Consider the following 27380-nt stretch of genomic DNA (forward strand, 5'->3'; position numbering starts at 1 on the left):
TTAAAATTGCTGGGCCTGGTGGTACAAACCTGTAGTCCCAGCTACTCAGGAGGCTGAGGTGGCAGCACTGCTTGAGCCCAGGAGGCTGAGGCTGCAGTAAGCTAAGATCACACCACTGCACTCTAGGGCTGGGCAACAGCCTGAGATCCTGTCTCAAAAAAAAAAAGGTAAAGAAAAAGTGAAAAAAAAAATAGTGTCACTCGGCATCACTTAAGAAAATTAATAAAAATAGGTCCTACTTGTATTTCAGAGACAAGTAAAACTTATGTTGAAATGGTCAATACTAGATTTTTATAAAAAGATGTCAAATTTGTAAAAATTCATTCAAGTTATAAGAAATTTTATAATCTTTATTCAATGTCAAAGATAGGCATTAGAAAAACTCAGTATTACTTTACTTTCCATAACTGTCAACTTTTATAAACAAGGTGGTGGAGTGGGAATTAGAATCTGATAATAGTTTTGATCCATAAAATGAGTGGGAAAATCAACTTTAAGGCATAAAAAAATGCTTCAAGTTAAACACTTACTATTAAATATTTAAACAAAAAATGTAATAAAGATACCTTCAAAACTAGCTAGGCGTGATGCCTCATGCCTATAATCCTAACACGTTAGGAGGCCAAAGCAGAAGGATCACCTGAGCCTAGGAGTTTGAGACCAGCCTAGGTAACATAGCAAGACCCAGTCTTAAAAAATAATGATGTTGACGAAGTTTTGATAATCAAAAGTTATTATCCCTTTTGGCTTTACCATAGAGCTACAGAGAGGTGTCCTGGTTAAGTCACTTCTTTCATTTTTCCCTAGCTTTACTGAAGTATAATTGACAAAAATTATGTATATTCAATGCATACAACACGATGTTTTGATGTATGTGTACACGGCGAACTGATTATCACGGTCAAGGTAATTAACAAATCCATCACCTCAGAGTTACTTTTTTTGTTGTGCGTGGTAAGAATATTTAACATTTACTCTCGCAGCCATTTTCAAGTATACAATTCACTAATAATAACTGCAGTCACTATGCTGTACACTAGGTATTAACCTCATAACTGCAAGTTTGTACCCTTTGACCAACATCTCCTCACTTCCCCCACATCCAAACCCTAGTAACCACCCTTCTACTCTGTTTCCATGAGTTTGAGTGTTTTAGGTTCCACATATAAATGAAATCATGCAGTATTTGTTTTTCTGTATCTAGCTTATTTCACTTAGCTTAAGGCCATAAGTACCAGGGGCCTGGACTCCAACCTCACCCCTATAGTTTATTGCTACTTGGGGCAAAGTTATGTAGCCTCCCTGTATTAATCCAATCTCACACTGCTAATGAAGACATATCCAAGACTGGGTAATTTACAAAAGAAACAGGTTGAACTGACTCACAGTTTATCATGGCTGGGGAGGCCTCAGGAACCTTATAATCAGGGTAGAAGGGGAGGAAAACACGTCCTTCTTCACATGGTGGCAGGAAGGAGAAGTGCCAAGCAAAAGGGGGGAAAGTCCCTTATAAATCATCAGTTCTCGTGAGAACTAACTTACTATTACGAGAACAGGATGGGGGAAACTGCTTCTATGATTCAGTTATCTCCACCTGGTCCCTCCCACAACACATGTGGATTATGGGAACTGCAATTCAAGATGAGATCCGGGTGGGGACAGAGCCAAACCACATCACTCACTGAACCTCATTTTGTTTATATTTCATTTTGAGATAGTATTTGCTCTGTCTTCCTGATAAAGCTATGAAGAATACCAAGTTAGTACCTGGTTTCATATATGGTTTATAATACATTATTCCCGATACAATCTCAATTTACTGTTTTTATTCAACCTATTATTGCACAAATATTTTATGTCTTAAGCAATGTGGATTTTATTATAATCTCCTACACTAAATAGTTAAAAAAAACATTAGTTACTGGTTTAGGAAAGGCTACATTCAACCTTAAATTTAAAAGTCAAGTTAAAATTTCCATTAAAAGAAAATACAAAATAAGCTACAGATGTCTTACCATGGTCAATTCTCTTGAACAACTTTCTGGGTTAAAATGCAGAAAATATAACAGAACTCAGTATACAATTCAGTGGGAAAAAGAACAGTTCCACTAAACTGCTTTCTTCTGACTTAAACCATGAGAATTCCACAGTTAGCATTAGTGTCAACTTGAAAAATGGTATTACAAGCACCAACACTAGAAATTTTAGATTGAGGGAGCCGCTCCTTGATGTTCAATGTGCTGAACAAAGTAAAGCAAATGGGCCTGAAGTAATAATTTATGCTTCCAATACTTTCAAAAGCAAGTTTTGATGTAAGAATCAGTTACCCATGAAAATAAACAGATGAAATTCACTGATATGACCTAGTTTTATAATACAATAAAACTTGTTCTTTTCAACTTTACAGAAGTAATGTTCCTCTGAAGAACAGCTGGGAGGATTCTAGATATCACATCAAAATACGTGCCTTCCTAACATTAGAGATGTTTTACGTGGAATGGGATGGCTTGCCTGTGGGATGAAGTCTCAGGGGAGAACTGTCAAAAGCTGGCTGACTACCTACCAGGAATGGCAGAACCAACGAGTCCTACATTCAAGATGTGCCAGGAGGGGGCAACCTCTAAGGCAGTGATCTCTAACGTTCCTGGCACCAGGGACTGGTTTTGTGGAAGACCATTTATACATGGGGTGTTGGGGGTGGGACGGGATGAGACTGGATGGGATGGTTTTGGGATGAAACTCTTCCACCTCAGATCATCAGGCATTAGTTAGATTCTCACAAGGACCGGACCAGGCAACCTGGATCCCTCCCATGGGCAGTTCACAATAGGGTTTGTGCTCCTGTGAGAACCTACTGCCAGGAAGCAGCACTCAGGCAGTAATGCTCACTGGCTCACCTGCCTGCCACTCACCTTCTGCTGTGTGGCCTGGTTCCCAGCAGGCCATGGACCAGTACCTGTCCGTGGCTGGGTGCCGGGGACCCCTGCTCTAGAGTATCTGTGTACAGTTAAAAAGACTCGAATAGTACAAAAGGTGACAACATACAAAGTAAATATGTACTACCTTCTCCATTCCAAAGTTCACTTAACCCAGAGTCAGATTTTGTCAGATTTACTTGAATCTGTTACTGACATAATACACGTAAAAATTTTCATTTTTATATAAATTATTGTTTAATATGTGATTATGCCTGCATTCTGAAAATTTGTTTTCACTTATATCGGTATGATTTTAGATACTTCTATACATCAGTATGGTTATGCCCACTTTAAATGTATCAGCATAATATTCTACTGTACAAGAGTTTTTAAAAGGCTTGTTTAGTTGACACAAATAATGCTCTCATAATGTCCTCATCTGTGCACATTTATACAATATACTATGAACTAATTAATTAGTTCCTAGAATTCCTAGATCAAGGGATACATACATAAAATTTTAAATGACTGATCTCAAAAATTTCTGTATCAGCTGGGTGTAGTGGCTCACACCTGTAACGGGGAGATCACTTGAGGTCAGGAGTTCCAGACCAGCCTGGCCAACATGATGAAACTCCGCTTCTACTAAAAAATACAAAAAATTAGCCAGGCATGGTGGTGCACACCTGTAATCCCAGCTACTCGGGAGGCTGAGGCAGGAGAATCACTTGAACCTGGGAAGCAGAGGTTGTGGTGAGCCCAAACTGTGCCACTGTGCTCCAAGCAAAAAAATATCTGTTATCAATTGACAATAGACGAAATGCCATTCTGGCAAGTCTTCTTAGTCTCTGACAATCAGGGTTTTAAAAAACAATGTTATATCACTGTTTTAATTTGCATTTCCCTGACTACTAGTGAGATTGAGCATCTCTTCATAGATTTATTGGCTATGTGTATTTTTTCCTGTGTACTATAAAACTATTTGCCTTTTCTGTCCATGTCTAATAGAGATTCTGTTAGACATTCACGCTGAAATATTTATGCATAAAATTATATAACTGAAATTATTTCAAAATAACCCAGCGAGGGAAGAGAGAATTGAGCAGGTTGAGAAAGGGCGAGACAGATAAAACAAAACTGGATGAGAGCTGATCATTGCTGAGGGTTCAGTGCACTGTTCTCTCTTGTATATGTTTCTTTTCATAATAAGTTTTCAAAAATGTTCATTTTTCTCTGAAGATGTTCATATTTAGTATTTCTGATTCATTTGAAAGAACACTTCATGGAATAAAAAAATTTGCCCTTTGTTACTGACAAACTGTACTGGGTACATAATACTAGGTAATAATCTATCTTTCCCCTTCTGATGTAAAAAGATACCTTTATCTTGCACTAATTTCAATTATGCGTACGACTTTATTTCTAGACTTTCAGTTTGCCCCATTGACCTATCTATGCATGCGATGTGCAGTTTTAATTTCCATATTTTTACATTTCGCTTCTGGGTTTTTTTTTTTTTTTTTTTTTTTGAGATGGAGTCTTGCTCTGTCGCCCAGGCTGGAGTGCAGTAGCTCGGTCTCAGCTCACTGCAAGCTCTACCTCCCGGGTTCCCACTATTCTCCTGCCTCAGCCTCCCGGGTAGATGGGACTACAGGCGCCGCCACCACGCCCGGCTAATTTTTTGTATTTTTAGTAGAGACCGGGTTTCATCGTGTTAGCCAGGATGGTCTCGATCTCCTGACTTCGTGATCCGCCCACCTAGGCCTCTCAAAGTGCTGGGATTACAGGCATGAGCCACCGTGCCCGGCCGCTTCTGTTTTTTTTATTGGCTATTCTTACCTAATGGTTTTTCCCAGATGACTTTTATAATAATTGTATTCATTTTCCTAAGTATCTACTACGCTTATAAACTCCCCTCCCTGCAGAACTGCTTCCCAAAGACAGAGAGCCTGCTTTTCTCTTTCACACTGCCATGTTTTTATGTTTCTACCTAGGGTCTCATCTGTTGCAGGCAAGCTCAGAATTCACTTGACATGCTGATAGCATATAATGTTAAATAATTCTTTTCTCAGTGTAAAAAATATTTAGCTACTGTGGAAGGTCCAACTGCTCAAAGCGACTGGTATAACATTTGAATGCTGCCCTTTATATAAGCTTTATTTTTATAAATAAGCAACTGACTAGAAAGTCAGTAAAAGAGCATGATATAATCAGTCTGAAGCCCAGTGTTTTAAATATAATACACTAATTTTAGACCCAAGTATTTTAGTTTTGCTTTATTGCTCTACAGTTTCTTAAGAAGATGTAACTTCTTAAAAGAAAAAAAAAAGTCTTTTAAATGGCTCGATCAATTTATTAGAAATAAGCAGCAAAGAGCATCTGTTTCCACAGAGCAACTGTTAAGTTAATCCCCATTAAGTCGGTCTCAAAGCACTTGGATGCAGCTACAGGATGTGGGTGTGATAGGATCAAAGAGGGGAACACCTGATAGGGCCTTACACACGCCAGGCTAATCAAAACATTAAAAAAAAAAAAAAAAAAAAAAACCCTGAAGTCTCTTGGAAGGACTGAAAAATCCAATCCCTCCCCACCCCTCGCCAAAAAAAAAAAAAACCAAAACAGACTATTCCATTCAATTCAGATTTTGTGAATTAATGAAATTTAAGAGTCACGTGAAACCACCAAAGGTACACAGTGATTTTCTCCGGAATCTAATGTCCAAATGACACAGGTAGAAAAATGCACTGATAAAATGTAAACAAAAGTGCACCTCTAATGCTTAGAGCTACGTATGAGCAGGTCTTAGGAGATGGATATTGATTCTCCCTGAGGTATGAACATTACCCACCACTTCAAGAAGCCTCTGCGAGTGGAGAAGCCACAAACCCCTTCAAAAAGATCTCTCAATGACCCACTTCCCAGTCCCCTCTGATATGTGGTAAACAATTATTTCAGTGAGGTTGGAAGAGATTTTTCAAAGCTAGCAGGCAGGCATGTTGCAGCTATCTCCAACTGATCCAAGCAGCCAAGGCTGTCACCAGTGCCTGGTCACCGCTGAAAACACAAGGAGGGGCAGGACTAGGGCAGGAGAGTAGACGGAGAGCTGTGTCCCGGACTAACATTCTTGAGATTCCTTTGCTAGTGTTTTTTCTTCAGGGTTCACTGAGAAGAAGGTCAGATGGGGAGGGACAAAACTCAAGGAAATGAGGCTCATTTCCAATTCTAACAACCTGACCGCAAACAAAATGTATGCAGTTACAAATAAGTTATTCTGTTTTCAGGCATCAAAAATGTTACCAATGAAATGTTAAGATGCTAAAGCCTTCCATGTATTACACTCAGTGAAATGTGAAACTAAGCAGTGTCACAGGCAACTGGGCCTCTTCCCTGGCCTAGCCCCAAGGGGCATAAAGGGTGGCTGATATGAACTTTAAGGACTGTTCTGAAGGGCCCAACAGATGTTACAAAGAGACTCAAAAATAAAAATCAGAACAATTTTTCCCTCATTCATCCAGGGCCTACTCCTGGCCACGTTCTGTGCTTTATACCTTATTCAATTTAATTCAATTTTTCTCCTAACCAATCTATTTACAGATACTTTATAGATGTGGAAATTGGTTTAGGGAAGCTTAGATCATTTTCCTGCAGTCATATTTCTAGTAAATTGAAAGAGTTGTGACTCAGATCCAAGGTCTGAATGACTCCAACATCTACACTCAGAACTTCCTTTACTTGGGATTGAGAAAAAGGGAAATAATGGAATTGGGAGGGACAGAGAAGACACCAAGTAGAGATATCAGCACTCAGAACTTCCTGGAGGAGAGGGTGAAACAGGCTGGCAGCCAGGAACTGAGGGCCTGATTACTTTAGTATCTTACCAACCAATTGCATTCCAAGGCTTGCTTACTCAGGAGGCTAACTGCTTAGTTCAAGAGGAAACACTGGCTCAACTCATTGATCTATTTTGCTAGAGGCAGTGAAGATAACTAGTTAAGAGTACAGACAATGAAGACACAGTTTAAATCCAGTCCACTGGCCAGGTCCCTCCCAGCTGGGGATAACAGTAGATACCTCACAGGCTGCCGTTAAGAAAAAATTAAGTGAAAGCACTTTTCAACAAGGCCTAGTTCATAGAATGAGCTATATACAGTACCTGGTAATTAGTATTATTACTGCCACAACCAAGGAAGCCTCTCAAAAAACTATTTTTACATATGCCAGAAATACAGTTGTTTATTCCACACTAATAAACCACAAACAATATGGCATGGTTGACTGCCAGGTGACTAATGCTACTTCTTTCCACTGGAACCAAAAAACAAAACCACCACCAAATCTGAACTAAGCATAAAATAGTAATTCTCCCTGTCTTCAATTTTAAAATACACAAGAAAAGATGAATTGCTATATACTGTCAAAGAGATTTTAGATGTTTGGAGTACAGAATGTCTTTCCTGAAATCCTCTTGATTAAAATGTGCATTCTTTTCCAAGAAAGGAGTAAACTGAGTATGGAAGACCCTCACCACTGGTTTTTATAAATGATCAATCAGTGGGAATTGTCACAGAAAAATTACATACACACAACTGATGGAATGTTTGTAAGCTCATGTGCTTCTTCCAACACCCCAGCATGCTCCCACCTCACAGTCTTTACACTGTGTTCTCTCCAGCTTTAATACTTATAGAAAAGGGGAAAAAACTTTTTTCTCTACCCTGTCAAGTTCAGCACCTGAGGCCTTGCCAATTAAACTGACGAGACAGGTTCGCAGGGGAAAAAACACATAAATTTTATTTACACATAAATTTTATTTAATGTTAATATTTTTACATGAGGGAGTGGAGAGGAGGAAGCACCATAGAAAAGCAAAAACCCAAAAGAAGCAGTTAGGTCTGAGAGCCTACATACCATCTTAACAAAGAGCAGTGAACTGTGGAAAAGTCACAAGACAAAGGAGAGGTGGGTTAGGGCTTCCAGAGGAAGTGTGGGAAGGTAAATATATGGGGGAAACTAATAGAAGATAAGGGTTATTTCAGTAAGTTTTGTTTCTGCAGATGATGGTGCCACCTCTAGTGGTCTCTCCAGGGATGGAGAGGGGAGGGAGGATACCTTCACACAGCAACATTTTTATAGAAAGGGCGTAAAGCTTGTCCTGTGTCTGCTATTTCTCAATTGTCTTCAGCTCAAATTAGTACTTATGCCAAAATGGCATATTTTGGGGTAACATATTCTGATCCCCTTCGTACCCTTCCAGACTGTGTCTCTATCCAGCTTCTCACTGGCTTAATTTTTCTTTGGAGCACTGACCACCAAGTGGCACAGAATATATTGATTGACATACATACATACATACATATGTACATACGTAGATTTGCTCTCCACCCCACTCAACAAAGTATAAGCTCTGTGAGATCGGGAAGCTGGCCTCTTTCATAGTTGTGTCTCAATGCTTGGCATAGTGTTGGTGTTCAATTAATGCACTGAATAAACGAATGAATTTCCATATTAGATCAATATTTTCTTACAATTAGAATTTCTGTGTCATTGATAGTATAAGAATTTGTTATTAGTTTTCAACAGTACCAACATTTATTCATTATGTAGTTACAGTACTATATTTTTTTTAAAGTAAACAATAAACAACACTGTCTTTGCTCCAAAAACCTATAGTGAAGTATAATAACATAAACCTGGCCGACTGACCGCAGAAACAGCAGTTAATAACAAAAATTACATGTGTCTGGCTGAATGGACTCCACAACCTCACACAAGGTTGTAGCAGCATTTCATCACATGTTGTTAAATTTGGAGATAAATACTGTCTCTTTTGTGGTCAAAGATTCTTCTATCTTTGGAAACTTGACAGAATTAATGTTTTTGACTTGTTTTTCCACCACATAACATCAGGAGAGACTTTAACAGCAGTGAAGTGGGAAGGAGGATGCTTTATTTACATCTGTGTAATCATGTAACCCACTTCATGCTCCCACTGAATGGCTCCAGTAAACTGAAATCACAATTTCACTGATACCTACATTCCAGCCCCAGCTACATTTGCCTGTCAAATGCAGCAACTTACATTTCTGCCTACACAAGCAATCACAGAACCATTAAATAAAAGGATTGCTTGTTTGAACTACTAGATCAGCTTTTCCTTACTTTTGCTAATCTGTATGTGTACGTTCATTACTTTTTTTTTTTTTTTATGTTAAAGACCACCATGTGTCACACTACTTGAGAGCAGCCATTGACAGCAGTGGTCCCCAACCTTTCTGGCACCAGGCAATGGTTTCATGGAAGACAATTTTGTGGTTTGGTTCCGGGATAAAACTGCTCCACCTCAGATCATCAGGTATTAGATTCTAATAAGGAGTGTGTAACCCAGCTCTCTCACGTGCAGTTCACAATAGGGTTTGCGCTCCTATGAGCATCTAATGCCCTGCTGATGTGACAAGAGGCGGAGCTCAGGCAGTAACGCTCGCTCACCCATTGCTCACCTCCTGCTGTGCAGCAAAATTCCTAACACATCACAGACTGGTACCAGTCCATGCCCAAGGGTTGAGGACTCCTGATTTAGAGCATTAAAATAAATAATAACTAATTAAAATATTACCTGATATTTGGCAAACAATCCCTCTCTATGTCACTACTTCCAGCCTGTGTTCAGGCTAGAAATGCCAAATAAAAAAGCACAAGTCCACAACTACATAGCTGCAGTTTCCCTAAACAGATTTACCCATCCAATAAACATTACATGTACAAAGAACTTAAAATAGTATGAGACTGAACGTTAAGAAATAAAATGTAGGATATAAAATATAATCTATAGCACAATCTCAAAACTGGTTTAGAAAATGACATCATAATACAGACATTTGTGGGTGGTAGGATTATGCATATTTTCATGTATTTTTAAATATATTTTTCAAAAGCTTCCTATAATGAATGTAATTCTTTCCCAATTCAAAATCTAGCTTAAACATAGTTTTAAAAAAAATTATTCTCTCACAATGTAAACCAGTACCACCTCTATGGAAAACATTGTGGAGATTTCTTAAAGAGTTACAAGTAGATCTACCATTTGATCTAAAAATCTTACTACTGGGTATTTACCCAGAGGGAAAGAAGTCATTGTATGAAAAAGACACTTGCACACATATGTTTATAGGACCACAATTCACAAATGCAAAGATGCAGAACCAACGTAAGTGCCCATCGACTAATGAGAGGATAAAGAAGATGTGGCAAATGTATACCACAGAATACTACCCAGCCATTGCAAGGAACAAAATTATGTCTTTTGCAACAACTTGGATAGAGCTGGAGGCCATTATCCTAAGTAAAGTAATTCAGGAATTAGAAAACCAAAAATCATGTGTTCTCACTTAGAAGTGGGAGTTAAGCTAGGAATAAGCAAAGGCATACAGAGGGATACAATGGACTTCAGAGACTCACAAGGGGGAGGGTGGTAGGATGGGCTAGGGATTAAAAAAAACTATATTAGGTACAAGGTACCCTACTTGAGTGCACTAAAATCTCAGAATTCACCACGATGTAATTCAACCAAGTAACAAAAAACCACTTGTACCCCAAAAGCTACTGAAATAAAAATTATTCTCTCAAAATTTTTAAGCCCTAAACCTCAGTTCCTATTGTTTATATTTACTAAGAAAAGAACATAAAACACTTTAAAAAATGGTGGATTTTTTTTAAGTTTAAAGGTGTATAAGATAGCTGCCTAAGGAAATGCAGATACCCCTGTACCTTGTTGTTCTTGTTTTAATTTTTAAAAAAATATACAGATGGGATCTCCTCATGTTGCCCAGGCTTATCTCGAACTCCTGACCTCAAGCAATCCTCCGACCTCAGACTCTCAAAGTTTTGGGACTACAGGCGACAGTCACCATGCCCAGCCAACATCCTTGTACTTTTAACTCATTCTTCCAAGCCATGAATCCTCTAAGCATTGTCCCAGACACAGCATTGGCAAACTTCAGTCATTTTCATCTGAATATAAAGAAACACAGGGCACGCTTCACTTCAAGGTTGACATGTTCTTTGTGAGTAAAGCCTTGCCACAGACGAGAAGTCCTGAGGATCAAACAGGAAAACTTCAAGTTTAATTAAATCTAAAATCATTAAACCTAAGTTATATGACTAAGCAAACTCTCTTCAAAGCACTCAGTCAACATCCATGCTGGTAAATATTTCAGGAATGAGATGAAAAATAACTTTCAATTCTAAAAGGTCATCCATCATGCATGCTTCACATTGTAAAACAAATATTTCACAAAAATGAGTTTACAACAAAAGAACACCAATCCCACTTCTCCAACCCTCCATGTCAGGCAGTAAGCTTTCTACATTTGCTTACATTCTGAAAATAACTATTTTACGTGCCAGGAATGCACTAGGCTTAAGTTGTCAAAAAGTATCTATCATAATTTAAGTGTTACTGGGTAAGAACTATGGGCAGTACACACACAAGAAGACTTCCAAAACAAGGGGAGGTAAATGAAATCTTAATACCGATGTTTCCAGAAGCCCAGAAATGAAGTGCAATTCCTTATAATATGTACATGTTTACATACTCATACAGACAATAAAATGTGTAAGGTAATGGCATGTCTATCTCCCCTCTTCCTTTTAGGGGGCATCTGACATTTCAGGGTTCAGGATCACATACCTTGGGTTCCAAAAGGTTCCCCCATTCCTATTCCAACAGCGCTCACAACAGAAAAAGATGAACTGATCTATGAATAACACTAGTCCACAGAGAGGTTGTAGATATGCCTAGTAATGCTATTCATCCTACCCCAAAAGTTTTGTCCAAATCAGGCCATGCCTTCAAGTGGGCCAGATTGTCTTAAAGCTCCTGGCTTAATATTTAACTGATAGCAACAACCTAACATTAGTACCTTAATAATTAAATGGGATGCAGCAACATGGAGCAGAAAAAGTGATGAAGAAAGAGACTAGAAGTTAGAGAACATGCATTGGGCTCTTGATTCTTAAAATGTGGGTGATTTTAAACAACTCAACATCTCCAGATACTACTTTCTTTATCTGTAAAGTGGAGAAGCTTAAAAAGGAGGTCTACCTGTTCCAGAAACTATGATTCTCTTCCCAGACAGTTGCAGGTTGAGCAGACGCTCCTAGAGCTGCACTGTCCAATACAGTAGCCACTAGCCATTTGTGGCTACTAAGTACTTGACATGCAGCTAGTATGAGTTAAAATATGTGAAATATGTGACCAGGCGCGGTGGCTCACAACTGTAATCCCAGCACTTTGGGAGGCCAAAGCGAGCAGGTCACTTGAGGTCAGGAGTTCAAGACCAGCCTGGCCAACATGGTGAAATCTCATCTCTACCAAAAATTAAAAAAAAAAATTAGCTGGGTGTGATGGTGCATGCCTGTAATCCCAGCTACTCAGGAGGCTGAGGGAGGAAAATTGCTTGAACCCGGGAGGTGGAGGTTGCAGTGAGCCAAGCTGGTGCCACTGCACTCTAACCTGGGCGACCGACTGAGTGAGACTCTGTTTCAAAAATAATAATAATAATAAAATAAAAAATAAATATGTGAAATGTGAAAATTTTGAAGACATAATATGAAAAAATAATGTATTTCATAAATAGCTTTTATATTGACCACCTGTTGAAATAACATTTTGAATTTAGTGACATACTAAAATTAATGTCATCTGCTTATTTTTTTATGTGGCTACCTGAAAACTTTAAATTAGATCTAATGGTCCCATTATACCTCTATTGGATAATTCTGCTTTAAATTCAGAGCTGGGCATGCATGAAGCCCAGAGGAATTCGCAAATGAAAGGAGCCCAGGAACCTGTATGGAATACAGACTTGGAGGTTACCATTTCCATATTAAATGTATAAAGGGCTATTTTAAAACCATGCTTTTTTGTTTTCTTATTTTGTGCACCAACAATAAGTCGACAGCAAATATCATTGGGTCTAAAAATAACTGATATCTGGCCGGGCGCGGTGGCTCATGCCTGTAATTCCAGCACTTCGGGAGGCCTAGGCGGGCGGATCACGAGGTTAGGAGATCGAGACCATCCTGGCTAACATGGTGAAACCCCATCTCTACTAAAAATACAAAAAAAATTATCCAGGCGTGGTGGCAGGCGCCTGTAGCCCCAGCTACTCAGGAGGCTGAGGCAGGAGAATGGCATGAACCCAGAAGGCAGAGCTTGCAGTGAGCCGAGACCGCGTCACTGCACTCCAGGCTGGGCGACAGTGCGAGACTCAGTCTCAAAAAAAAAAAAAAAAATTGATATCACTTCATTTACGCTATGAATGAATCCTAATTATCATGTAGGCCTTAACGATAATCCTAAGTGGATGTGCCTTTATGCAGGCACTTGTAGCCTATTTTGTTTTCTATGAATTGAATATATAAAGTAATATCTTACTTCACAAAAGATTATACTCCCATTTTTTAAAACACATCTGATATTAGTAGAAATAACTAAAATGAACTCATATGAATAGACCACATTTTTACTTCATCGATATCTAACTAGGAACATTGCAACCAATTTTTGCAATCGGTATTAGTTTGTTTAATGTATTTTAAATGATCAAAGAAGTAGAGATAGTTTCTAGAGAGCTTATTTACTTAAAAATACAACAAATATGAATAAATAAAATATTAATAAGATTCAGGTGAGATGAGAGTGAGTACTCAAGCTCTCTTTTCTCACACCATACACCTGCAGTGCCAAGTTTTTCTGTTCAATGATTTTATGCAAAGGTATACATCTAACTGCCTGCAAAATCAACTACTGACTATTTTAAATCAGATACAGCAAGCAACAGCCCCCAGCTCTGCAATCCAAAGCTAGCAAAGGCCACCCATTTCAGACTGGGTTTGAAGCATAGCCAGTTATGATAGCTCAAATATTTTCAGATATATGAAAGCAGAACAGAATTCAGAAATATACATTCTCTGGCAGACTATTTTTTAGAACCAAGTTTCTCAAATTATATAATACAAACTATATGACTATTAGAATATTATGCATGAATTAAAGGAGATTTATTTAATTTTCAAATTCTAATATAATTAAAGAAAATTTTCAAACTTACCTACATGGGCTTCACGGGTGAAAAAAAGTATAATGTAAAAATATGACCAATGTAATATGACAGAAATATACATTCAAACACATCTGATAACTACTCTAATTTTCATAAATCAACTATTTGACACATGCACAAATTTTCATGTGTTTTTCTGAAGGTGGTATTCAGAAATGATAATTTTCCTGACAGTTTAACATTTTTTAAAGAAGACATGCCAAGATTTAAATAATCTAACTTTTTGATTACTCTTTTTTTGGAGACAGTCTGGCTCTGTTGCCCAGGCTGGAATGCAGTGGTATGATCTCAGCTTACTGCAACCTCTGCCTCCTGGGTTCAAGCGATTCTCCTGTCTCAACTTCCCAAGTAACTGAGACTACAGGCATGCACCACCACGTTCGGCTGATTTTTGTATTTTCTGTAGAGACGGGGTTTCACCATGTTGGCCAGACTGGCCTTGAACTCCTGACCTCAAGTGATCCACCCACCTCAGTCTCCCGAAGTGCTGGGATTACAGGTGTGAGCCACCATGCCCGGCCTTTTTGATTACTCTTAAAACTGCGAGATCAAAATGAAATGTTAGAAAATAAAACCAACAGCTGAAAACAAAACCAAGAGCAGCTTCTGAGGAATCATATTTTAGACATTTCTTTAAGACAGATCCTGTAATATGTCAAACTATTGGAACATATTTCAAATAAATATTTAAGTGAAGACAAAATCCCTACTACAAAACCTTCAAATACTCCCTAACAATGATGATTCTATCAGGCCTACTCAGAACTACAAGTTTTCCCCACATCTTGATTTTATCGCATACTTTCTGTGACATATATTCATTTCATCACTTCTAGAATAATTGAAATGAACAAGAAAATAGGTAAGAAATTAAAATAAATTTTAAAATGGCAGTCCCATTCTTACTGACATAAATTTATTAAGATCTATGTTCCTTTTTTCATAGATCTTCCCATTCTGTTTCAATAACACCAGCAAGCATAAACAGATCTGAAAAGCTACGCGGCTACAGAAAAGAGGTTCAGCATGACAGACAGATCTAGCTCAAAAGAGGTGCTCAGTATCAAGCTCTTTTCTAAAAACCTCAAACCTTGTTTTGTCTGCTGTTGCTTTCAAAGAACAAGCACAACAAAATTGCTTTGAGGAAGTCTCTAGATCAAACGAAAGATAGTTAACCAACAGGGAGAGTAAGCTGACTGCCACTGCTATCCACACAGGGCCACAGAAATTATCCCTTTGTTCCATCACTCTGGTTGGAAGGCTTTCCCAGGAATGCAAGTCTGAACCATCTTGAGTTCCCTCAGCCAGAATGAAAGCTCAGCTCTTGGATGTTTCTACCATAAAAATGAGAAAGCATTTCCTACCTCCTCCTCTATCAGTCCACAAAGATGTGCTTCCTGTGTGGCTGGCTAGCAGATAAGGGAAGGTAAGCAAATCCCAAAAGCCTACTCTAATCGCTCATGGAGAATCTTTGCTTTGGTTCAGAACGTTAAGTCTACCCATGTTCCTCTATCCCTTTATGGTACTGTATTTCTTCTACATCCCAGAATGCCAATTGTCACCCAATATCCTACCTGTCCTTTATCCTTAAGAAGAGAGCCAGAAATGTTATTTCTGATGGCAGTGCTCCCAGCTAACAGAGCACATTTACACGCTCCCTTGCGTCAAGGTGTCACTAACCGGCCCTTGAGATTAAGCAGACATTGAAAAGGACTTCTACAAACCTAACTGAACCATGGTCATCAATGCCTCGTCCCCATTTTACAAACATTTAAAAGTACTCCATTGCTAAGAAAATGAAGTTCAAACTCATTAAGGGCATCCAAAATGTATAATCTCCCACTGTCTCTCTCACTTATTTACCCCTGGGCTTCCTCCTTTGAAACTCTACACCCTCGCTGTTTTTTCTGTCTGGGAAGCCCTCCACACCCCAGTTCACCTTCACGCATCCTTGAAACCTAGTTCAAATGCTGCCTGCCTTCTCTGGGAAGACTTTGTACCTCCCCTATTATAGCCTTTGGCACACTGCACCTAATTATTTCTCCGCCTCTTTCTTCTCCCACTGGACTGCGGAATTCCTCAAGGCACAGACTGAGCTACCTTTCCATTTACTCACAGCTCCACCCAGATTCTAGATCTCCTGTCATAAATGAAACACAGAGTCCTCGCAGTATATGTCCATAAAATGAATGACAATTTCAAAAATTCAAAATAAGAGAAACAGTGAGATAGCAGATTTTTTTTCTTTTTTTTTTTTTTTTTTTTTGACGGAGTCTAGCTCTGTCGCCCAGGCTGGAGTGCAGTGGCATGATCTCGGCTCACTGCAAGCTCCGCCTCCCGGGTTCATGCCATTCTCCTGCCTCAGCCTCCTGAGTAGCTGGGACTACAGGCGTCCGCACCACGCCTGGCTAATTTGTTGTATTTTTAGTGGAGACAGGGTTTCACCATGTTAGCCTGGATGGTCTCAATCTCCTGACCTCGTGATCCACACGCATCTGCCTCCCAAAGTGCTGGAATTACAGGCGTGAGCCACTGCACCAGGCCATAAATTAATACTTTTTTAAACATCTTAACTCCAAATCAGTGTCAACATCACAGAAGTCAAATCACAAATGCCCTGAGAAAACTTGCAGTAGAGACATAACAGGTGAATGCACAATCCAAATACTCAGTGAAACATTCTGCATTAAACCTTCTCTCTCATCTGCTGGCAGAAGAATCATGGGCTTGGCCTGGCTTTGTAGCCAACCTCTGATAGAAACGAGCAAACAAGCAGTGAGGTTAACATGTCAGACTGCTTTGTAAATCTGAATAACTTCACATGTGATGATAAACTCGAAGAATGCATCCCATGTCTTTTTCTGTGCAACGAAAAGACACTAATATTTTTTTCTCATCTCATCGGCTATTCATTAAATCAATAAATACAATTAAAAATACATGCACATAAGAAATATTCCCAATAAACTGAAGGGATGCTTCCCATCTGTGTCCCTACAATATGACCCAGAATATTCACAATGACATAAATTTAACCTTTGAGTCTAGCTCACAAAAGTGAAGTGAAATATCCAAATAGCAAATACAAAGAAAGGAACTACCAAGAAAGAGGGAAAGTCAGCCTCCTATTTTGTTCATTTAAGTATAACCTCTCTGCCACCACAACATTCATTATGTTTGTCCTGGACAGTTCTAATGGCCATGCTGATTGATACTCAGTGTTAAGGCCACCTCTGTCCAACAGCCTTTGCCTCTACTCTGTTTCAGCCAAATACTCACATGGCTGCCCTATCATCACCTGGAAATCTCCCAGCTTCCCTCAGGAATTCCCCCCTCTCCTATTTCACTGAACAAGCAGGAAAGAGTGATTCCAAAATTGCAATTTTGTCTCAGATGTACTCTTAAAAGTGAAACCCTCCACAATTTAACTAGCAGCAGTGCTGTAAGCTGCCTTTGCATTCAAACACCCTACGGGTTAGCCAAGAACGGACAACCACAGAATTTTTATATTCGGTTTACTTTTGTCGGATTTAAATTTTCTGGATTCTGTGGTATAAGAGGATTTAACACTTGACACAAAACATTCAAAATAAGATTGAGAAAACACTAGCAAGATACAAGGCTAATCATAATGACCTCAATTAGATTTTCAATGCCTGTCAAGTTAATGGTAGATAGTGGTACTGGCTTCAAGCCCTTCAAATTGAAAAATACAATTCTTCTAGATAACAGAGGTAACAGAATTCACTATATTTTTTTAAAGGGCCAATTTTGATCCTCATAACACTAAACACTAGCTGTAAAATGGCCAGAAAAGGAGCCAAAAAAAAGACAATGACAGGAAAATTTTCATTTTGATGCCACTCAATTTAATTCCAATACACATTTTCTTTCTAGACTCTACTATCTTCTTCACACAAAATTATTTCTAGGCACCCTCTATTGAAAGTGTCCTAATCAATCAGGGAATGGATGAAATATTTCAAGAAAGAGGCATTTTTTTTGCAGGTCAACTGAATTTCTGAAATACAGTTGCAAATGACTGAACATGATGAAGTTATTGACAGTATTTATGAAACTTTTTCACAATAAAATGTTCCAAAAAGAGGCTGAAAAAAAAATGCATCTTATTTAAAAGGCTTTAATCTTCTTTCTATGCTTGTTCACAATTTCTTAAACGTAAGAGAAGGTCCCACAGCTGTTCGAATCTTCAATCTGAACGTAATTCTTTATCACCCCAACATAGAATTTCTAGAGCACTCAATGATGTTATTTAGTACATACAAAATGTAAGGCATTATCATGAGTGATCAAACAAATTACTGTATAGAAAAGTGTGTGATCACAATCAATACTAACTTCTCTCTTCTCTCCCCCACCACTTGTTTGCAACATTTAATCACCCAAAGTAGATCTCCTGTCTACAATTATTCTTTTACATTACAGTAAATATATAGTTCCTGCCCCCAGATACCTAAGTTTACCTTCACGTAGTGAAATGATCAGAGAACTTTGACAATACTACAGTAACAATCACATTCACAACACACATCCTTCTGCGTAGCATTCTCTTATATTCCTTATCCAACTTAATTTTTCCCAAGTCACTTCCTTCCTCCTTTTAATTCTGTCTACCCGCTTGGGGACAAGGACCTTGAAAATATTTGTGAAATGAAGGAGTGAACCTTTCTTGATTGTACCCCTAAGAATCTAGGTTTCTTTGTGTATAAAAATAAGCTAACTTCTAAAGAAATTTGGGTTTAATTTTAAATTACTAATCAATTTAATATGTATCTATGATTAATTATTCTTAGAATAATTAGTCTGCATATTTTCACATTTCTATGGGAGTTTCTTAGGTACTCGTCAGTTATATCCTCAAACTAATTTACTGTAATGACAAAATTATATTTGTGTTAAACCATAATAAGCAATTGAGAGCATCGGGATGGAGAATATATGCTATTACATATGACTTTTCATATGATGGGTTTTAATGTTAGTCTCTGAAGACTTAAGCTAAGACTTCAAAAACTTTGCATCAGTTTTAAAGGCTTAATCTTTGAAGTAGATGAGGATTTTTTAAAAGATGAAAAAAATCAATAAATATGGTTAAGAAAGAGTGCTTATCCATCTTTATTCTATGAGCCTATCAACTCAATTATAAACAAAATAACTGAGTAATGTTATTTATAAAAACAACGTTGGCCAGGCACAATAGCTCACATCTGTAATCTATCTCTTTGGAAGGCTGAGGCAGGAGGATCGCTTGAGCCCAGGAGTTCAAGATCAGCCTGGGCAACATAGTGGGGACCCCATCTCTACAAAACATTTAAGAAATTAGGTGTGGTGGCAGGTGCCTGTAGTCCCAGCTACTCTGGAAGCTGGGGCAGAAAGATGGCTTGAGCCCAGGAGGCCACAGCTACAGATCACACCACTGCACTTCAGCCTACGTGACAGAGTGAGGCCTTGTCCCGAAAACAAACAAACAAAACCAAACACAGTATCATTGTGCTTTTGAAAATTCATCCAATAGTAGGAGTAGATATAACAAGTCCTTTTTTTAAGACGAATCAGCCTTTAATGGATAATGCCATTTTCTTTACTTTCTCTTAAAAATAAAATTTATGTTGCCTCACTAATTTTACTGTGAAGTAACAAGCACACACAGACAAAGAAAAACTAAATAAATGAGTTTGTAGTAACTTGAGGTGAAGAGCAGGTCTAAAACACGTAAGTCTATCTCAACAGTAGGATTAAACCTCTCATTTTTCTTCTGTAAAATATCTCCATGGGGTCAAAATTTATTAGTCATTAAAGGTTTGAAATTTAGCAAAGCAACAAGAGTAATGATGCATTTCTTCACTTAATACAAATGACTTTTCTTTATGCAACAGATCTCTTATTCTCATAAGTATCCTTTATGGTTGAAAAGTAATTTATCAGTCTCTATCATCCAGGATGCCTTACATTTTTCAATGAAGATAGTATGTGGCTTTCCAGAAGCTAATGAAAGCCAAATTATTAGATAAGAGACAAATTATTAGATTCTCTCAAAAAAAGAATCAGGCAAAAAAAAAAAATTCCTATCAAAATCACCAAAAAATTGGCCAGGTGCAGTGGCTCACGCCTGTTATCCCAGCACTTTGGGAGGCCTAGGTGGGTGGATCACTTGAAGTCAGGAGTTCAAGACCACCCTGGCCAATGTGGTGAAACCCTGTCTCTCCTAAAAAAATACAAAAATTAGCCGGGCGTGGTGGCACATGCCTGTAAACCCAGCTATTCGGGAGGCTGAGGCACAAGAATTGCCTGAGCCCAGGAGGCAGAAGTTGCAGTGAGCCAAGATCACGCCACTGCACTCCAGCCTGGGTGACACAGTGAGACTCGGTTTCAAGAAAAAAAAAATCACCAAAAAACAAAAGAATGACAATTATTCTTGTTGAATCAATTTCTCATAAGAAAAGCTTCTGAATTTGTGAAGAAAAAAAGAGAGGAACCATCTGGAAATTAGGAGATTCAAACACTGTTTTGGGTCCATCATTAATAAGACCTTAAGGAATTTGTACTTCACTCATCAGGATCCATTCATTTACAAAACAGGCTTATTCATCTTTTCCCTTTTCCAAAATGTTTGTCCTACTTATTCCTCATCCCTGCTCATGGACCCTCCACTCCCGCTTCTGAAACCATCTTATTCACTCCTCACTGTATCTACTTTAAACAGGATGTTTATTACAAATATGGCTTCTGTCATTACACATTCTCATACCTGAACCCATTTCTTGTCTTCTTGTCTTTGGTTGGACAGGACAATTATAATTACGTGACCTGGTTAACAAAAACAGAGCTGGGACTCTGCTTCTTGATTTTTCACTGTGTCAATCATAATTTAACCTCAGTATCACCAGTTTCCTACACTCAAAGCTTTCAAATATCCTTAGCCTGCTTTTGAAGCTAAAAACCTTTTATTTTATGAGCAACATATGCTGATTTTAAAAAAACATATATAATTTCAATTAAACAGCAGATCACTATAAAGTTTTAAAGATGTAACAGCCATAACATGGCTGATTATACAAATTCATTTTATTTTGAAACTGACTTCTTAGAGAAATGCAGCATTCTCAAGCAATCTGCTTTTTGGTTTCCCTGTCCTTGGGTGAACATAACTTCAAGGATCCATAGTAGGACCAAAATTCTTTTGCTGGCATTTGATATCTTCCATTTCTACCGATTGGCAAAGCCTGTTCATTCATTTTGCTAGCAAAGATTCTGCTAAAAACTAAACCAAGCTTGTTCACAGTTCCTTGCAAATAGCTGATAGCCAACTAACAGTTAATAATCAAGCCAGTGTATAATCTTGCTCAATTTTAGAGATCTGTGGCAAGCTGTCAGTGTGTACAACATTAAAAATAGGTCTCTGGGAGGCCGAGGTGGGCGGATCACTTGAGGTCAGGAGTTTGAGATCAGCCTGGCCAACATGGTGAAGCCCCATCCCTACTTAAAAAAATACAAAAATTAGCTCGGCGTGGTGGTGAGGGCCTGTAATCCCAGTAACTCAGGAGGCTGAGGCAGGAGTATCACTTGAACCCGGGAGGCAGAGACTGCAGTGAGCCGAGATTGCGCCACTGCACTCCAGCCTGAGTGACACAGCGAGATTCTGTCTCAAAAAAAAAATAAAAAATTAAAAAATTAAAATGGTCTACATCCATGTTATGTGGAAAAAAAGAAAAAAAAACTAGGTCTTTCCCATTTGTGTAAAAAATGCTTATGCTTTTTGCACATTTCTGTACTGTTTTAAATTTTTCAATGAGCATGAATTATTTTCATTTTTCAAAAAACCAATCAAAATGCACAATACATATTTAAGAAATGAAATTTTATAACATGTATTCTAAACATTGTATCTGAGATACCATGTGCTTTTTAAATTTAGATCAAACTCATAGACAACGATCTGCCAATTTCCTGCAATAGTCTTAATTGGCCAATAAGTAAATTAATTTGTCAGTAAGTGAAACATCATATAGATTTTTAACTTTCAACTATGCGGGAAACTTACATATACTCATTGTACATCATCATCATCACCATACATACTAGCAGTAACAAACACACAGTGCTTATGCTATGCCATCAGGTTACATACATATTAACTCACACACCGTTTCAAGCACTTAACATAGATATTAATTCGATCCTCAATAACTAGAAACACTCATCCCATTTTACAAAGGAAAAAACTGAGGCACAGAAACTTGCCCATGGACACTAGCTCAAAAGAGACAAAGACAGAATGTATACCCATGCGTTCCTGCCCTGGTCCAAACTCTCTTGATTAGTGTGCAGTGCCACCTTCTCTCCACACCTGAGAACACTCAATGACTCAGTGTTATCGGCCTAACATCATGCCTGGCCTCAAAACCAACATTATAAATTGAGAATGACTCTGGTTCTTTCTATAGAGGTGAGATTTTTAAAAACCTCTCATCTTCCCCATTTTAACTATCTTCTTTGGTGAGACACTATCACTCTCGCAAGGTTCAAGCTAATTCTGCATTGCATGTTTCTTCAACATGCAGCCACACAAAATAAACCTAAATAAAATATCTTAGGTTTCTATTTCAGCAGATTTAATACATGTGAACCTGAGACTTCATGTGGCCCTCTTTGAATAGTCAGCTATCTAATCTATTCGGCATCCCTTTTTCATGAAGTTATTAATGGATGAACATATCCAGGCTGTTAAATTTAAATATGTGAATTTATTCCTAGAGCAATCATTGTACTCCAGTCTTTGCTAGATTTCTACTTCTAAAGAGGTACCGGTCAAGCGTATCTATTAACCAAGATTAAAGAGGAAAATGTGCCAAACTTTTCTTCCAAGAAAAATGCCAGTGTCCTCACAGTAACGGTTATTTCTTAAGCTATCCACACTAAACTGAAGAAATAGTTACGTAACATTTCCCCCTTTACTAAGTTTTCACTTGCCAAATCAGCTTCAGGGTTTGAGTTCTGTCTGCTTTTCTTCTTATACAACAATAAAAAAAAGAAAGACGTATTTTTATTGATTAAACTTGCTACTCATTCTGGGGTGTGCTCATTCTTTCCCCTGCCACCTTCTGTCTTCCCCCACCCACTCATGAGGGTGTATCTGTACACCGGCTGTGAGACCCACGGGGTGACAGCATTTCCCGTCCATCCCCACTCCATACATTTGCATCTGAGCTCTCACGATGAAAAGGAAAAGATTTTTCTGTTTCTGTTTTCTTCAGTCCTTTTCTGTCTACAAAGCCGATCTCCTCTGTTGAACTCATGGGAACATTTATACTATTTTATGGAATAGTGTTGCCTGAATGTAGAATCACAACAAAGCCAGTTGAGATCTTTAAATTAAAAAAGAAAAAAAAAGATTTCATAATCAAGCATAGTCAAGTGAAACAGAGAGAGGTTGAAAACCACCAGACAAAAAACACAAACAGAAAATATGATTTTTTCCCTATCCTCCTCGTTGCCACTCAGGGAATCACTTTGTGATGCTACTGAAGCTCTCTGGTCCTGCATTCAGCCCCTTACCTTTGACCTCTCAACTCCTTATTTCGAATTCCCAACTCCTCTTGAGAGTACCCTGCACCAGCATCTGTCACTCAAGTGAGAGAGAGAGAGAGAGAGACAGTCAGACAGATGTGTGTGTGTGTGTGTGTGTGTCTGTCTGTCTGGGAGAGGCAGAGAGGAATGTAAACACATATTGTATATGCAAAAACTTAACCTCAAATCCCCAGACCTGGGATACAAACCTGGCTGGAAATTTACTACCAGGAAATGCTCCAGGATTATCTATTATCTCATCTCATTATTCCTATAGTTTTTAAATACAGGAAGTTTTCTCTGTAACATATTTACTCAGTATACTTAATCTGTATTTTCCTTTTGGTATTTTAGTACATTCCACTTTGTTTTGTTATCATGTGCATGTTTTATTTACCCTGCAAACTTCCTGGCAGTAAGGGGAGGGAGGAGGGAAGGGGAGGTAATAAGGTATGCAGTCAAACTACACCTTACATTCCGGAAGCTTTACATTTAAAAAGCATCTGCACAGGTAGATCTTTACATTTGTGATTGATAGAGATTTTAAAAGAAATGTATTAATGAAAGATGCTTTGTAAGATTCTCAAGGTAATACAATTTGCAGAAACAACGTACATTTCTACTGAATTTAATGCATTTCTCAATGATAGTTTAGTGGCCACGTGAAATGCAAGTAATAGCTATGCTTATTTCCAGAATGACTGACTACATGCATACAAATATCTGTAGAAGACTCTAGTATGCAAAAAACAGTAACATAAAATAGAGATCCTCTAGCAACAAGACTTAACATAAAGATAACCTCTCCCATTCCTTCAAGCCAATATTCAGTTGATCACATTTTTTTTTTTTTTAAATTTTTTGAATCAGTCATTCCTCATTTAACCTTGAGAACTTGCATGTTCCTTTTCATTTCCTCAGTCAGGACCAGTATTATTCCATTTAGCAACTTCTCCGCAGTACTAATAGCCTTGCAAGTGTCGTTCAGGAGCCTCTGCTGGTTACAGAGACAAGAGAAAAGCTTCTGCAGTCTGCCAGTTATCATGGTTTCTCACCGATTAGCAAGAACCATAACTCCTTACAGATCACCATTAAACCTGAGCTTTACTATTCTGTGTGTGGGCTTCTACCTTTAGGGAGGTACTAGTCAGTAGCAGTCGGTCTCCATAAACTATTAATTAGCACTACCACAAAGGTAAGATGATTGTGACTAGGTTAAACCCTCAAGAGGGGGAAATAAAACTTAAGAGGAAGCTAGATTTAAAAATAAATAAATATTAGGGTAGTGAAACATCATATAGATTAGGGTTAAACTCACATCTCTATCAACATACCAGCCAAAATCATCCACCCAGATAATAACCATGTTTCCCCTGCAAGCCAAGGCCCCATTATCACTGCCCTTATTCATTTCTTTTTTACAGCCACCTGCAGCAGACCTATTTTCTAAGCTCTATAAAAGAGAGTCAACTCGTAATTACATCTTTTCAGTGGACACAGAGAGGGCCAGATAAACCACTCTCAAACCTCAGTAGACTGAATTACCTACCCTTCTAACAACACTTTGCAAAATGGAATAATGTGACTCTCACCTCCACCCTTTAAAGGAGTTAACAATAGCTAGTGAAAAGCTCCCAAAAGATGGCAGAAAGAGCAAATTAATGCAATTAAACAGACCAAAAACTAAATTCAAATCTGCCTACACGCTTCCTCTTTTTATACAGAAATACTGCTCAACAGTTACATATTTAAGTTTTGACAAAAGCTTCAAAAATAAGGTTATCATATGCTTTTAATTCCTTAAGTATACGGTTTTTAATTTGTACTACGACCATTCAGGAAAACGGGAATAATTCTACAAATAAATGTAAGTCATGAGAGAAATCTGAATTCTCTTAGTTAAGAGCATTTTTTTGAAACATGGAAAACGAAATTCTTTAACTCTTAAAACAACCTGTCTTAACTAGCCCTAAGGTGATTCCTGAGCCACTTGTGGGTAAAAATCAGAAGGGAAAAAAGTTCAATGACCTTGCAAATTACGAACTAAAAAACTGTAATGGTGTGATAGTCTATACAGCCTCAGGAAAACATCTGTCCGGAAATTGCTTTTTTTCTTTTGGAAAATTACTAGGAGGTTGGGGGAAAAGAGGGGAAAAAACGGGGAGGGAAGGTTGCAAATGGTTAAGATGCCAAACAGGAATCCAACCGAAGTGAAATACAACCTTCTCTGGCCCAACTGTCATGCAAACAACTTCTAAGCATCTTTAGATGTAAAGAAAAACAGTCATTGTGCACAGGCGTTAGCTGAATGTTCGAGAGTTGGATGAATGGGGAAGACTTGTTATACACCTAGTGGTGGGTGGATTTCACTAGGCTGCAGCCTCCACACAGCTTTTCTTTGCTGCACTGCAGAGGCGCCATCTTCTCCGTCTTAATCTTCACTCAATTCAATCCTTTTATCTGTACCCTAAAAAAAAGACCCTTTGGACCCTCCCCAGCATCCTGTGCCCCCAGGGGAACTAACCCAGAGTCCCCAGAGGTGTTAGGGAACAGGCCGCGCCTTAATAAGACAAACGCCTCCTTGGATGCACAGGACAGAGCCCGTGCCTCCCCACCATCCGCCACTGCCCTTTCCAGACGCACACCCTACTCTCCGCCTTATTTTCTCCCCGCCAAGGACTTTACAGCCCAGCAGAGAATTAAGCGTCAGAGGTGATCCGAGGGTGGGAAGCAGAGGGGCCCCAAGGCTCCGCCAGAGGCCCCGGCAGCGTCTCTGCCCCCTCCAGGGCGGACGCGCAGCCGGGGAGCCGGGCCGGAGTCTCGGTGGCGCACCGAGACTAACGCGGTTCGGCCCAGAGCGCCCGGGCCGGTGAGGGCGGGGTGTCGCGGCTTTTGTTCCCGGGGACCTTCTGCCTCTCAGGCAAAAGCTTAGGGTGCCAGCAAACTCCCGGGACGTCCAGGCTTGGCGAAGGTGCGGGGAGGCTATGGTTCTCCGACCCCTCCCATTTCTCGCAACTTACACAAAAGGGAGACGCGGAAATGCACAAAGTTTGCCTGCGGAAGACGGTGCGCGACCCCGGCGCCGGCTCGGGCTAGGGTCGCACCCAGGCGGCCGCCGCCAGCAGCCGCGAAAGAGGAGGTTCGAACAAGGAAGGGGGGTGGGGGTGAGAGGGGAAGGTGAAACGAGGCGGAGAACGCAGGGAAAAGCGAGGGGCCCCTAGCTTCCCGGGCTGTCCCGACTCCTCCTCCTCCCCAGGGCCCAAGAGAAAGGAAAGGGCAACGATTCAAGAGCAGAGGACTGGCTTCAGGGACGCTGCGCTTTCGGTTTTCCCACGTGCTCCTTCCCCCTTCCTCCCATCTGAATGTCTCTCGCCTCCCCCGGACCCCGCTTCCAAGGCAGGGACTGAGTCGGGGTCTGGGCTCAGGGTCGTCCCCTCCCCTTCTCGCCCCTGGCTGGCGCGGAACCAGGGAGCCCAGCGCCTCTCCCGCTCCCTCTCCGCGGGCCGGAGCGCGCGCCCCTGGGGCAGGGCTGGGCCGAAAGCGAGGATGCGCTGGACGTCCGCAAGCGGGGGCGGAGAGGAGAGGTTGTCCTACTTATTCCTCATCCCTGCTCATGGACCCTCCACTCCCGCTTCTGAAACCATCTTATTCACTCCTCACTGTATCTACTTTAAACAGGATGTTTATTACAAATATGGCTTCTGTCATTACACATTCTCATACCTGAACCCATTTCTTGTCTTCTTGTCTT

The 27380-nt window shown here is 39.4% G+C and overlaps 1 protein-coding gene across 1 annotated transcript in view; it reads right to left on the reverse strand.

Annotated features, from left to right (window-relative positions):
• Nucleotides 1-27380, reverse strand: part of APP (amyloid beta (A4) precursor protein) — a 312122-nt gene that overhangs the window by 284269 nt on the left and 473 nt on the right. The gene's annotated exons all lie outside the window — the stretch shown is intronic.

This window comes from Mandrillus leucophaeus, unplaced genomic scaffold (genome assembly GCF_000951045.1).
Source record: "Mandrillus leucophaeus isolate KB7577 unplaced genomic scaffold, Mleu.le_1.0 Scaffold567, whole genome shotgun sequence".
Lineage (NCBI taxonomy): Eukaryota > Metazoa > Chordata > Mammalia > Primates > Cercopithecidae > Mandrillus > Mandrillus leucophaeus.